The following is a 16,286-nucleotide window of genomic DNA, read 5'->3' on the forward strand; positions in this document are numbered from 1 at the left end:
TTATTCTGAAATGCAACAGTGGTGAAGGCTACCACCTGTTATTTTAGAAAATCAAAACAGGGGAACAAAGCAAACCTTCTATTCTATTTAAACCGAAAATCAAGATGGGTCCCAGATGGAAAGGGGCTTTCAGCATCAGCCCCCTTGTGCCTCCCTCTCTCCATGCTATTGCAGTGAGCAGCCTCCCCTCTGCTGCCCATTAGGGAGGCTAGATGCCTGCTGTCCAGCATTTCTCATGGGCTTCCCATGGGAACTGCCTGCTGCCAATCACTGTATTATGTTGGTAGGGTATTTATTTATGTAGGAAGATATTAGATAGGAGTTTACATCTAGATTAGCCAAATAATCATTAATGACTGATCTTGTATTAACTTGCACCCCAAACATATTTATTCAGTTATTGATTTCATTGGAATTCAGATTCAAAAACAGTACAGCCTATTTCTGAATAAAGCTCCTTGGAGTCAGTTTGATGGCCCCCAAATTGGAGAGAGAAGTCCAGTCCAGAGGGGAACTCCAATGTCAGAAAAACCTTTTTGCACAACCGTACTAACTTTGGAGGTCAGATCACACCAATGCTAGAAAGTCCACTGTCAGGATTGGTCCAAAGACATCATGTTAGGAGGGAGTGGCCAAGATGCATGCCAGATAAGGATCTATTGGTTCCTAGGCCCTCATGCTTGATATGTACCCTACAATAGCCTAGGAAATGGCATAAACCGGTTCTCTCCCAATGCAAGCACAAACGCTTGTAACTCCCCCCCCCAAAAAAAAAGGAGGGAGGGAGGGAGGGAGGCAGAGAAAGGAAAATCTTTTCTCCTTCACCACATTTGCATAGTCCTGGTTGGACTAAACAGGGATAGCCTTTATCCCCAGGCAGCATTATAGAAGAAATGAATGCTCTTCTGTGCTTGAATACTGTAGATATAAAAGTACTGCTCTCAACAGTTTGACCACCAACTCTTTTTCCCCATGTGGTCCTTTTTGTCAGTTGGATGGAACACCTGCATTCTACCAGATGTTGAGGGTATCACTTGACATGGTGAGTCTTCAAAATTCTGATGATCGAAGTCTTTCTACAAAATAATTGGCACTAGAGAAAAATCACAGATTCCTAATAATTCATGATTATGATGGAATCATGAGCATGAAATGAAGTCATGCTAGCTGTTATTCTTGGGCACGGGGCAAAACCCTGAACTCTTCTTAAATTAATGACCTCTGAAATGAATTATTGAATGGTCAAAATGGGGATTTTGAATAACTCAAAGGTATCACACATACATCTTACCACTTAGCAACAGATGTGAAGATATGACATGAGCAAACCCAATACATGTAGAGAAAATAATTCCTTTTTGGTGTGTTTCCATACTGTGTTTGTAGCTTTCTAGAATGTTTTGCTGTGATTGTTTCAGTTCATAAACTAAATGATGAATCATGAAAATGCCTTCATATGTCAAGGTATGAAATGTTGCAGTATACTAATAAGTAGCCTCTTAGTAATCGAACATGTAACAGAAAAGAGACCTCACAAAGCCTAGGAACTTGCAGATAGTCAGAATTCTCCGTGATACCTGTCTCTTTGCTCTGTGCACTTATGCAACTGACAGAGGTATAATATAGCCACTTTGGTCTAGTTCCCAGGACCTGGTTGTTAGATTGTTTCATTTTTTTCTCCAGGACAAAGTTCCTCTCTGCTTGACCTTCAGTGGGATGTGGTGGGCAGTGCTCTCTCCAGGGTGAAGAGGCAGAGGGTGGCACAGCCCCCCTGCATACACTTAGTGATGCCCGTCCAGAAGTGCCAGGGACTGAGGATGAGGAGGGATGATGTCTTTTATCATCCAGACAATCAGGTGGGACAAGAAGCAACCCACACCATTGTGGAAAACCATTTCCAAGCATGTTGGTCTATCTCCTGCTGCTTGGCTTGCCACACTCCTTAACTGCATGGATTACGGTCTAATTTTGGTACCATCCATGGTCTTTGGGGAGGGGGAAGCTGGGAAAGTAGAATTTCATACAACAGAATCAGGGCCACAACTAGGGTCTGTGTCACCCGGGGCAAACATGGATTCCACACCCATTTTGGCACCCCTCCAGCATGGTGCCCAGGGCACATGATGTGGTTGCCCCCCCCCCCTTGTTGCAGCCCTGAACAGGATAGATGGCAAAGATTATTATTATTATTAGTAGTAGTAGTAGTAGTAGTAGTAGTAGTGGTGGTGGTGGTGGTGGTGTAAGTGTTAGCATTAGTATTATATTAAATTTGTATGACACCAAATCATTTAGGCTCCTAGTGGCTTACAAGATAAAATACAATAAAACACCTAAAGTAAAGAAAAACAGTGAAAACAAGCTTCTAAGTTGCTTATTCCTCATGCATGGGTTTGATGGCTTCACTTCATATTCTGTTTGAAGACTCGGAGCTTCTGCTCATATTAGGAGATCCCCTAACTAGTTCTATGGTGGCTTGTGCACCTACCACACAGTAACTCAAGTTTCAAACACTAAACTGTCTTTGCTCCATACAATGCTATGACATCACAAAACAATTAGAAAAGATTTCGTGTCATCACGTTGTGATGATGCACACTTTGTCATTTCTCTTTCCCTGCCCCCCCACCCCGATTTCCATGGTGGTTGACAAGGGGTTGGTGCAGCTGCTTCGCTTCACCTAACAGTAAACTTCAATATTTTGAATTAATTTTCAGTATTTTGGTTGGGAAAAGAAAAATAGTAATAAACCCTGGAAGTGTCATATTTTGCACATTTACTCAAATACTAAGTATCACTGAGAATATTAGGTAATATAATTTGCTAATAAATCCATGCATTTTTATCTGGGAGTAAATCTCACTATTCCACAAAATAAATGGATGATTTTTACCTTAAATGGAAAAACGTACTAAATTACTGTGTATATATTATCACTTGCCCACTGAACAGAGACTGTTACTCAAATAATTTTGTACATTTTTAGAAGATTTATTCAGCTTAATGACTTGCAAAGCAAATGATGGACTAAAACAACACCTTGGAATGACTACATGTTTTTCTGAGACATTGCCCCACGGGGCAGCTGAGCTGCAGGAGGATGGGGCATTTGAGGAGGGGGCCCATTCCTTCATAATTTTAAAGGGAAAGGGTGGAAGGTGGCCAAGGTTACCCAACCAATTCTTAGAAGGAAAGGTTCTCTGTAGAGACACTAAGTTTGTAACCAATTCCAGCAAAGCAATCAGCGCTTAGAAATGCTGGACCATTCTTGCTATTGAAAAAGGATTTGGATTCTCTTCTAATGTTCAGGACATAATGTTAGTATTGCCACACTGGAAGCTGTTCATTTTTCTCAAGTTACGAATAAGCAATCAGACAGGGTTGCCCTCTTTCTGAAAGATGATCACATGGAGATGCCATTATAGTTACTCCACATTTGTCACATTAAGGTATTTGTACTTTCTTCCTTTCATTGTACACAGATAGTTAACATTCTGGACCACCTCGATATGTGGGTTTTTGCCTGTATGCTTTTGGCAGCCCACAGGAATAAGTTCTTTGGAGGGCACATTTCCTGTCCTTCTCTTGGGTTCATTTTATTTGCACATACAACATTAACAAGCAAAAACAAATCAGTCTCGTCTAGATTCAGATTCTTATAATCCACCAGAGGGCACTGTTATAACAGTGAGAAAATCCTGTTTAATCTGCCATTTGTTAGGCACTAACATTAGGTTTTATACCAGTGTCCTCTAGCTACCAGAGATACCAGAATGTTCATTATTAGCTTGAAATAAAATCTAATTTATAATGCTTTCCTAGCTAACTGAGATCTCTCTTTAGGGGAATCAATGATAGAATAGATCTTGCTTGTCTGTCCTCCAGGCAAACATTTTATCCATACATTTGTTGTAATATCTCTCACAGATTCTGTATTAGGATTCACTTATTATCTCTCACAGTAAACTTATTTTCTGACTTATTTAATTGTAAGAATTGTGGCCTGCTAGAATGCAGTTTAGTTCATTTTTTCTCAAAGAAATTGCTCAACATATTTTCAAAAGAAATCTCATCAAAATGATGTTGACTAAATTAATGATAATTTGTCATACTACATAGCATTCTAACTTTGTTGTGTGAGTATAGCTGTCACTCCCTGCCTATTGGTAGAGCTGCTTGGAAAAACAAAAAAACAAAAATCTTAATAGAAGGTTAAGTTTTTGTCTCTCTCTCTTTCTCCCTCCCTCCCTCCCTCTCTCGTTTGCCGCCTTGAGTTATTTATAAGAATAATAAAGGTGGGATAGAAAATAAATAAATAAATGTGTGTGTGTGTGTGTGTGTGAGCTACAGCAGTAACCCAATAACTTTGGTCTTTTCTTACAGTTCTCAGTCTGGCATCCATCTTGAAATCATATATTTTATATTCTATATTTATTTTATTTTTATAAAGTTATTTATATTGTAATTTATATGTTTTAATTTTGATTGTAAATTGCCCAGAGTCCCCTTTTCGAGGGAGTTGGGCGGTGATGGAAATTTGAAATATAAACAAATAAATAAATATCCAAAAGACCAGTGACAGAACAGACAGAGCTCCAGTATTTCCAAAGAAACACTTTTGGTTACTGATGGTAATAAAATGGACTGAACCTAAACCATCTGAAAGAGGGGGGCTCAAATGCAGTGGGAGAATCCTATGGCAGAATCAAGGAGTTAGCGATCTTTGAGTCTCACTTCTTGGAGTCCTCTTTGTCCCCTGCTCCAGGGGCTGTCATATTTTCCAGAAAAGTTAGCAAGGTTATTGAGGCTGGGTGTGGGGATGGGGGGCAGGGAAGCCCACACAGTTGTCTTGAAACTCTAATTAAGCATATTTCTATTGTCATAAGAAAAGGAAGAATCACTGCCCCCTTCAAATCTTGGAGGAACACAGATCATTTTCAACAAATATACTAAGAGAAGGGATGTTAATGGTGCTCAACTTCCTGCAAAATGGTGAAGGCTTTTTGGAAGAATTGACAAGGGTAGCTTACTGGCAAACTGGGATAAGTCTCTACTTGTTGCCCTCCAGATCTGCTGCCTGGAACATCAGCTTCATTCTGTATGATGTAAGAGTATGTGGAACAGCTGGTCAATCTGGCCAGCTGCCTTACTTGCAGAACAATGCATAGTGTTGATCTGGAGATGCCCTCAAAGAGACACCTTGGAATGTACATTATGACTGGAGGGAGAGTGGCAGCATTGCTGGTCAGAAAAGAGGGCCAGGGTGAAAACAGTAGGTACTTAGTAGTAGTAGAAGTGAGAAGTTTTCTTTCTGTTTCAGGCAGCACAAATTCTTAAGTGTAGCACCCTGCCATGGAAGGGAAAGATGGATCTTATGTCAGAGCTATGAAAAACTGAGGCAGGATGGCTCACAAAAATCCAAGTCCATAGGACCCATCTACAGAGCATCCTCATGGATTTGTCATATGAGGCAGAAATTCAGTAATAAAAAGTGAATAATTAGTTGTTATCTACCCCTTCATAATATCCAAAATCTTTTGCCTGATGCAGCTACTTTACTCAGCCAAATGGTAGGACTGCTCCTGGCTATAGAAATAAAAGAAAGATAAACAAGACAATTTGTCTTATATATTGCAATATTTCTGTGCAAATGTTATTTGCATTTCCAGCACTATTATAATTAAAAGTTCATTAAGGGATTATGAATCCAGCAGGTATTTTTTAAAATAGATGATGGGTTTTTAGATGACTGATAGGTCCTTATTTTCCAAATAAAAATAGCATATTCAGCAGTTGATCTAACAAAGAATAAATTGTTGTTGTAGTAGATGTATCATATCAGGTATGGATTATTTATTTAGCTCAGTTATATCAGCACGTAATACTGGAATGAAGTATTATGTTTGGAAAATCAGCATAAAGAGGTAATGAGGTTTCAGAAGACAGCCAACAAGAGCTGATGGACCGAAATAGATACATGGTCATGCATTCATGTATTTACTCATCTGCTAGAGTTAAACTTAATGCTGATAGATAGGCCCAGTGAATGAACCATGTAAATGTGGATTAATGGTGTTCAAACAAGGAATCTGAGGACTCAAGAGGGCAAGAAAAATATGTAATCTAGCCATGAAAAATATTTTTTTTAATTGGGATCTGCAGGGAAAGAGGAATTGAACCACTGTTCCTTTTAAAGTTCACATTCAAGCAGAGCATATGTGAATTGTCTCCACGGTACAACGAAGATGAAAGATCCCTACTAGCCATAGGCCCACTCTTACCGTGCAAAATACACTTGACTTGAACAGAGGTCAGATAACTTCTCTTACCCATGTTTGTCCCTGAAAAATAGTAATTTCATTCAAAAGGATGTAAGACTTTAAAAAGCTCTGCTTTTGTCTTTTCCTCTTTTCCTGAGCAGAGATGACCAAAGGGATAATTTCATGTGATTGTGGCCTTCTACATCCCTTAGTTGAAGAAACATGGTTGTCAGCATCCTGGTTTCCTTTTGTAAATGGATTTGGGGGGAGTGATTGGAAAAAAGAATTGAGGGGAAAACACACATGCAAAAGTGATTATTGTAAGGAATTTTTCTGTTACCTTTTTCTGACTGTCCCAGGAAGGAAAACATACACACCTTCCTACAGTTTATATGTCACAGTTACATTCCAGGTGGACTTCCATACAGCATTAGTTAGAGGCATCCACAGTGGGTTCAGAAAAGTCAAGATCACAGATCATGACTGAAGGCCCACCACTTCTGTGTGTGTGTGTGTGTGTGCATGTGTGTGTATGTGCAATGTTGATGCATGTACCAAAGGGGCACCCACATTGCACACACATACAAAGGGGCACAGCTTTAATTGTGGTTCAGTTGCACAGTGGTGACCACAGCTTGACTTTCTGACCTTCTGAGGATACTGCTGGCCCTGGTGGAAAGTGCCCCTTCTTCTATCCATTTATAAACCCTTTATTTTTCTGTTGCTTAAGAGGCCCAAATGCTGATGAATATTCCTGATAGCAGGACTGACATATAGTATATATCAGAGCATATACACCTAAGAGGAAAAAGGAAGTATTTCATCAAGACTATCTGAAGGCCCATGATAACATTCTGTTGCAGAAATGAAGCAAATCAAATTCAGTAGGTTGTCCCAATGGGAAGATTCCTTTGAAACTTAGAAAAAAAAAGATTCAAGTACTACATAGATCTCTGCCAAGGCCTGGCAATACAGAATATATCACCAAAACACTGGTTGCTAAGCCAGGACCACGGGGAGAGGGTTGCTGATGTCATGAAGCTCTGCCAGGATGTTTCTGTGGCAAACACTCTTCAGTTTCATGTAGGTACTTCCTACATGATTGTCACTCTGCACTCTCAAGTAGTGATGCTTTTAGACCCAGGCAATGTGATTGTAAGGTGCCAGAAGCACAGGTAAGGTGATTGGACTGAGTAAAGGAGTGACTGCAAGAATAGGGCCAGTAGCATCTCCCTCTGCAGAAGAAACAAACAGGACCAGAGAAACAATGTATTCTCCAAGGCAAAAGTGAACCAGTTGGATGGGACAGTTCGAAGTCAGTACTAATGTTTTAAGGCATTTTCCTGAGGAAGGTTGCAAGTCGTGGATTTTAACCTGACTCCTCTGAGAGATTAAACAGCTTTGCTGCCAGCTGCTATTGGCTGATCTTTGGCATAAAAGAATAAGATAAAATTACATCCAAAAGTTATAGAAAGCCAAAAATGGCCCTCCGATGACCATGATGCAATGGTGGTGATGGACATGCCTTTCAGAAATGAATCCAGAAGGGAGTTATATAAATATGCCTTGCATAATGCTATCCATTCAAATGTTAGAGGAGGACACCCTCTTATTTTACTGGCATTACATTGCATCTGTCGTCAGAATGGAATGTCCCCCCTTTGTGCTGTAGACCAAAAGATCCGTTCCAACCAAGAGCACTTTGACCCAGTGCGGCTGCTGTGAAAAAGGCAAATTTCTTGCTGGGTATCATGAGAAAAGAAATAGAACCACCAATACTGTAATGTCTTTATGTAAATCCAGTATGACCAAATCTGGAACACATTTGGTCATACTGGTGCCTACATTCGTAGGCACCAAATCTTTACAAATAAATCTTTACAAAGAAATTGTAGAGCTGGAAAAGATGCACAAAGAAACAACCCAAAGAAGTCAAGGGGCTGGGAAATGCATTTGATGAGGAAAGGTTACAATGTTTGGAGTTTTTGGCTTGCAAAATAAAGTAGGTAAGGAGTAGAGCCAGCTTGGTGTACGGTTAAGGCACCAGGATAGAAACCGAGAGACTGTGAGTTCTAGTCCTGCCTTAGGCACAAAGCCAGCTGGGTGACCTTCGGCCAGTCAGTCTCTCAGCCCTAGGAAGGAGGCAGTGGCAAAACGCTTCCTAAAAACCTTGCCAAGAAAACTGCAGAGATTTGTCCAGGCAGTCGCCAGGAGCCACAGACTGACTCAAAGGGACACATGCACACACACACAAACACACATGAGTATACTTATATACGGTATAAGTGCATCAAGTTTCACATGGTATGGAGGAAATGCGTAGGACTAAGTTTTGCTTCCATTCTAATAATTCTAGAAGTTGGAGTCACCCAGAGCCACAGATCAATGAGAGATTCAAGACAGGTAAAAGGAAATACTTTTCTATACAGCACAGCTAAGTTACTTGCTGGATCTTATATGCTGCTCCAATGTCACCTCTAGTATCAGAGGCATCAAATTCTAACACTGGTGTGTAATTGTCCTTGTGTCCTACTAGTGAGACTTCCCAGAGGCATCTGGCTGGCCATTGAGTAAAGAGCTTCCTGCACTGGATGGACTTTTGGCCTGATCAAGGGTGGTTGTTTATATGTTCTTAACATGGAGAAAAACATATCCTTTGAATAAAGTACAATTTGATGACATTCTAAGATTGAAGAAAACATTATATCATAGCATACCTTCTCCCATCCTGGGGTCTTCCAAATCTGTTACAGCTCCTAGAATGAACTTGCTGTTGTGTGAGTTATGTGTCTTATACATCTGGAGGACACATCTAGAGGCCGGGGAAGGATGAAAGTATTGGTGTATTGGCAAGTCAAGGAACACCATGAAGATGAAAGGCTATCTGCTGCCTGATAAGAATTTCAATGCTCAGCCTCTGCATAGGGTACTCTATGTCAATTCTATTTTATTGCTCCAGATGAAGTGCCAACCTCTTGTCAAGCATTCTGTTTCCAATCAGATGGTCTTGTGTTTCCCAATTTTCTGCCTTTACATCACTCTGATTGTTTCCAGTGTTGGTTGGATTATGGAAGTCACAAAGAGAGAATTTCTGAGAACTGAAGACTGAGTACCATTCTTCTAGGAAATCACAAGTCAGTCCTTCAGTGGTAGTCATTCCATTTTTAAATCACTCCCTGTTATTCAGAGGTATATGGTTTCTATGTGTGGCACCTTGGCTCTCTAACTTCAGCCATACCTTTTTGTGAATTTGGAGAAATCAGCTTATATCGTGTTTAAATAACTATGCTGTATTTATAAAAGTAGCTTTCCTGGCTTCATTGAAATATTGGGGGATGGGAATACTTTTATAGTTAGGCGCTCATCTAATGTGTCATCAGGCTGTCTAAATAGATACCTTCTGCTATACTTTGTATTTTGAGATTTATTATACATACCAGGGGGAAGTGATAGTTAAATTTGATTGAATCTCTGAAACCTTGTTGATTCCTTGATTTGTTTTTTTAAAATGTAATGCTTTACCAAGCTGTCTAATTTACTATTTGGATACACAGTGTCAAAACTGAATCAATCAGCAACATCAGATTGTGCATCTGATCTCTCAGGAGAAATTCAGGACAAGATAAACACCATATCCCTTGGGAGATCTACCCACTCATCAGTATTATGGCTGTCCTGATCAGGCTGAACTTCAACACCTTGATCCCTCACATGAGTTCAGCACTATTTTAGTTTGGGGAACTCTAGAATAACTAGTTTGGGGAAGCAAACATTTACACAGAAGGATATTAGCAGAATCAAGATCTTGCTTAACATTAAATACTTAAAGAGGTAGGCAATTAAAGAGGTTAGTGAAACAGAATGTGCCTGTTTTGACCAGAAGCAGATCTGCAAATCCGTCAGCAACTGACTTCAGATCAAGAGACTCTGAAATTTTCTTTCATTATCCCTGATAGTCAAGTCCCTTTGACATTTATTTCTCAGATATTAGCAGATCCCTTTCCTGATGCTTTTTCTAATGCATAGCCAGTTTCTGAAGAGGGCAAGTCTTGCTGAATATTGCAGTATTGCTTTTCATAAATATTTTTTAAATTAAAAAAGCACTGCAATCATCAAATATTATTTGTTTGATATTTTATAATTTATTCAAAAACAGGCCAGGTTCCTCTCTGGATAAACCTTCTGTACTGCCACTGTCACTAACACAGGTCTTAAGATGGATTCAGGATGGAGAGACATGATTGCCCATGTGAAGTTGATTTTACTTTAATCTCAGAAAGAGTATTAAAGACTTGTGTCCTTTCAGCTGCTTAGGAACCCTGCTCCTTGAGAGCAACAGGCCAGCTTATTGTAAATATTCATCACACACTTCTGTTGAACCTCTTGTCAACAGGGAGGTTAAAAAAAAATTACAGAGGTTGGACAATTTATAAACTAAAGATTTGCTGTTTATTCGTATAGTCGCTTCCGACTCTTCGTGACTTCATGGACCAGCCCACGCCAGAGCTTCCTGTCGGTTGTCAGCACCCCCAGCTCCCCCAGGGACGAGTCCGTCACCTCTAGAATATCATCCATCCACCTTGCCCTTGGTCGGCCCCTCTTCCTTTTGCCTTCCACTCTCCCTAGCATCAGCATCTTCTCCAGGGTGTCCTGTCTTCTCATTATGTGGCCAAAGTATTTCAGTTTTGCCTTTAATATCATTCCCTCAAGTGAGCAGTCTGGCTTTATTTCCTGGAGGATGGACTGGTTTGATCTTCTTGCAGTCCAAGGCACTCTCAGAATTTTCCTCCAACACCACAGTTCCAAAGCATCTATCTTCCTTCTCTCAGCCTTCCTTATGGTCCAGCTCTCGCAGCCATATGTTACTACGGGGAACACCATTGCTTTAACTATGCGGACCTTTGTTGTCAGTGTGATGTCTCTGCTCTTAACTATTTTATTGAGATTTGTCATTGCTCTTCTCCCAAGGATTAAGCGTCTTCTGATTTCCTGACTGCAGTCAGCATCTGCAGTAAGCTTCACACCTAGAAATACAAAGTCTTTCACTGCCTCTACATTTTCTCCCTCTATTTGCCAGTTATCAATCCAGCTGGTTGCCATAATCTTGGTTTTTTTGAGGTTTAGCTGCAAGCCAGCTCTTGCACTTTCTTCTTTCACTTTCATCATAAGGCTCCTCAGTTCCTCTTTGCTTTCAGCCATCAAAGTGGTATCATCTGCATATCTGAGATTGTTAATGTTTCTTCCAGCAATTTTAACTCCAGCCTTGGATTCCTCAAGCCCAGCATGTCGCATGATATGTTCTGCGTACAAGTTGAATATGTTGAGTGAGAGTATACAGCCCTGCCGTACTCCTTTCCCAATCTTAAACCAGTCCGTTGTTCCGTGGTCTGTTCTTACTGTTGCTACTTGGTCGTTATACAGATTCTTCAGGAGGCAGACAAGATGACTTGGTATCCCCATACCGCTAAGAACTTGCCACAATTTGTTATGGTCCACACAGTCAAAGGCTTTAGAATAGTCAATAAAACAGAAATAGATGTTTTTCTGAAACTCCCTGGCTTTTCCCATTATCCATTGGATATTGGCAATTTGGTCCCTAGTTCCTCTGCCTTTTCTAAACCCAGCTTGTACATCTGGCAATTCTCGCTCCATGAATTGCTGAAGTCTACCTTGCAGGATCTTGAGCATTACCTTACTGGCATGTGAAATGAGTGCCACTGTTCGATAGTTTGAACATTCTTTAGTGTTTCCCTTTTTTGGTATGGGGGTATAAGTTGATTTTTTCCAATCTGATGGCCATTCTTGTGTTTTCCAAATTTGCTGGCATATAGCATTACCTTGACAGCATCTTCTTGCAAGATTTTGAACAGTTCAGCTGGGATGCCATTGTCTCCTGCTGCCTTGTTATTAGCAATGCTTCTTAAGGCCCATTCAACCTCAATCTTCAGGATGTCTGGCTCTAGCTCACTGACCACACCGTCAAAGCTATCCCCGATATTGTTATCCTTCCTATACAGGTCTTCCGTATATTCTTGCTACCTTTTCTTGATCTCTTCTTCTTCTGTTAGGTCCTTGCCATCTTTGTTTTTGATCATACCCATTTTTGCCTGGAATTTACCTCCAATGTTTCTAATTTTCTGGAAGAGGTCTCTTGTCCTTCCTATTCTATTGTCTTCTTCCACTTCTGTGCATTGCTTGTTTAAAAATAATTCCTTATCTCTTCTGGCTAACCTCTGGAATTTTGCATTTAATTGGACATATCTCCCCCTATCACTGTTGCCTTTTGCTTCCTTCTTTCTTGGGCTACTTCTAGTGGCTCAGCAGACAGCCAGTTTGCCTTCTTGGTTTTCTCTTTCTTTGGGATGTATTTTGTTGCCGCCTCTTGGACAATGTTGCGGACTTCTGTCCATAGTTCTTCCGGGACCCTATCTACTAAGTCCAGTCCCTTAAATCTATTCTTCACCTCCACTGCATATTCCTTAGGAATATTAGTGAGCTCATATTTAGCTGATCTGTGGGTCTTCCCTAATCTCTTTAGTCTGATCCTAAATTGTGCAAGAAGAAGTTTGTGATCCGAACTACAGTCAGCTCCAGGTCTTGTTTTTACCGACTGTATAGAAGTCCGCCACCTTTGGCTGCAAAGGATGTAGTCAATCTTGTTTCGGTGTTGTCCATCTGGGGAAGTCCACGTATAAAGCCATCTCTTAGGTTGCTGGAAGAGAGTGTTTGTTATGCAGAGTGAGTTGTCTTGGCAAAATTCTATCAGCCTATGTCCTGCTTCGTTTTGTTCACCCAGGCCATGCTTACCTGTAATTCCAGGTGTCATTTGACTGCCCACCTTAGCATTCCAGTCTCCTGTGATGAAAATAACATCTCTTTTAGGCGTGTTGTCCAGTAGGTGCTGCAGATCCTCATAGAACTGCTCTACTTCAGCTTCTTCAGCATCTGTGGTTGGGGCGTATATTTGGATCACTGTGATGTTAGATGGCTTGCCCTGAATTCGAATTGAGATCATTCTATCGTTTTTTGGATTGTATCCAAGCACTGCTTTAGCCACTTTACTATTAATTATGAAGGCTACTCCATTTCTTCTGTGGTCCTCTTGTCCACAGTAGTAGATCTGGTGCTCATTTGATGTGAAGTGGCCCATTCCAGTCCATTTCAGTTCACTGACGCCCAGAATGTCTATCTTTAATCTTGACATCTCACCAATAAGCACATCCAATTTGCCCTGGCTCATAGATGTTACGTTCCAGGTTCCAATGGTGTGTTGATCCTTAGAACATCGGATTCGCCGTTCACCACCAGCACCGTCGGCCGCTAGCCGTCCTTTCGGCTTTGAGCTAGCTGTGTCATCACGTCTGGGGCTAGTTGAACTCATCCTCTGTTCCTCCCCAGTAGCATTTTGACCATCTTCCCACCTGGGGGTCTCATCTTCCGATGGTATACCGACATATCTCTGGTTGTACTGATCCATTGTTTTCACAGCAAGAATACTGGGGTGGGTTGCCATTACCTTCCCCAGGGATTGCATTTAGTCTGACCTCTCTGTCGTGACCTTCCCGTCTTGGGTGGCCCTTCACGGTTTAGCTCATGGCATCATCGAGGTGCTCAAGCTCCAGCACCATGACAAGGTAACAATCCTTTGCTGAAGAAACTAAAGATATGAACTCTTAATTGCTATACGTACCAGGGGGAAAGTTAGCCAAGCAGGCCTATTATCTCAAAGTAAGTGTTGGCAGAGCTACTAAATGCAGTGGGACTCAGCAAATCAAACATATTTACTGCAGACAACCAGCAGAAAAATCCCCAAACCTGTATTAGCTCTTGGGAATCCAAATCAGCCAATTGATTCTATGCTCTTCTCAGGATACAGAATGTTTACGTCTTCCAGTCTGTTTGCCTGGCTAGTTTCTGTTCAAGACCACAAGGCAAAAATCCAAGCTGGAGACATGACCCTGCACCAACTGCTTTTGATGGAAAATCATTGGTCAAAAGTACCTATATTATTGTGGGTCTTTAAAACTCTTCATTACCATGAGCCAATATACATTGGATGCATCCTTCTTCCTTGTATGAATCTGGTCCCATTTCATGGAGGGACTTCTGATTAGGATCTGCTTCATTCACCACACAATCAGAATTCATCAGCAGAATCTTTCTTCCAAGGAGCACACACAGCATTTTAGCCACACAACAAGTGAGATAGGGACTGAAGTCCCATGCACTTCATGACTTCATACAGATACAGACCTGAGTCCTCTTGTCCCCCTGTCTCAGCTGAGTACTGTAAATTCTAAATAATGCCCAAAGTTGCCATGAGGCTGAGGAAGTACTTCCCAAATTAAGTCAGAGTAAGTGTTACTCTTTAATTTATACTGGTCTTCAGAGGCTAATGTGATGAGAAGTTTTCATAATTGCACTTTTCTGGCTGTAGAATATTATTGTTTTTTATCTGTTTTTATTCTTTTTTTGTTCCTTTTCTTCTCTCTCTATTGTTTTCTTTCTTTTTCTATGTTTCATTTAATTAAAGGCAAACTTGTTTTTTTTAATGTCTGTGCTGGTGTATTATTTTATTACGTTCATTAACTGTCCAGATTTCTAAACTGCCTCTAAAAAGCAGCCTATAAATATTTTAAATACATAGGAGTATGTTGCACTTTATTTTTTAAAAAGATGCACTAAAATTAAATGCTTATTTTTGACTTTGTGCTAAATTTTGACCTCATAACTGGTCATGGAGTTAAGAAAATCAGAGTCTAATTACATCAAGATTTTTTTTTAAACTCTGGATTATGTAAAGTTTCCACTCAGAATGGCATTTGTTTGCATTTGGTGCCTGAAGGATAAAAGGCTTTTTGTAAAATATTACTTCTATTTATAGTTTATGGTTTTTACAATATAAGAGGGCAGTGGATTCTGCATTATGTCCATCAAGAAAGTATCCAAGAAAAAAAAATCAGGTTTAGCCTTCTAATGTTTAAAAAGCCATCCTATTCTGTTTCAGCTTGAGATTTTAAATTTAAAGGTTTCACAGATTCACCTGTTTTCTTACCTTTGGAAAAGGTTAGCTGTATGTCTGCCCCCTTTGATATCCTTTTTTTATATTTTGTCATCATTAAATCTGGCTGATCTGTATATGCAAGTTGGATCTGTAACAAAATGCTGCAAATTAAACTGGTATTATACCAACACAAGTCACTTACCAACAATTTATCTATAGAGAGACATCCACAAAGTGGGGGACAAGGATACCACATGCAACATTACTGTTTGCATAAAAGACATGAATTGTATAATTGCAAAAGTCTAATACGAATTCATTGAACATCCATTCATGCTTGGCCCTCTCTCTTCTTATTTTATTGCTTTATTTATTTATTATTCAAATTTCTATTACCGCCCATCTCCCCCCAAAACGGGAGACTCTGGGAAGTTCACAATAAAATAATCCTTTTTAAAAAATCAACATATAAAATTACAAAATAAACACCCAAGATATTAAAATAATAAATCTAAATCTAAAATCCAAGTGAGGGAAATTATATTTGGTAGGGAGGACTCTATGCAACCAGCCACCCCCAGGAAGAGCTATTGCCCTTCCCACCCCAGGCAAGGCAGCAGAACCAGGTCTTCAAACCCTTCCGGAAGGCCAGGAGTGAAGGGGCCTGCCTCACCTCTGGGGGCAGAATGTTCCAAAGGGCGGGCCCCACTGCAGAGAAGGCCCGCCTCCTGGACCCCACCAAGTGGAACTCCCTTGCCGACGGGGTCCTCAGCATGCCCTCTCTGCATGACTGGGTGGGATGGGCTGATGTGGTGGGGATGAGACAGTCCCTCAGGTAGCCTGGCCCATGCCATGTAGGGCTTTAAAGGTCATAACCAACACCTTGAATTGGAAAATTGAAGGGGAACTTTATACTCCTTCAGTATTCTATTCTCACTGCATTTAACTTACTTTAATATTTCTTCTGGTATACCCCAAAGTGGGCATAAGCATACTTTTAGACACAACCATTATTCCTTCTTTCA

This window comes from Candoia aspera, chromosome 1, assembly GCF_035149785.1.
Source record: "Candoia aspera isolate rCanAsp1 chromosome 1, rCanAsp1.hap2, whole genome shotgun sequence".
Lineage (NCBI taxonomy): Eukaryota > Metazoa > Chordata > Lepidosauria > Squamata > Boidae > Candoia > Candoia aspera.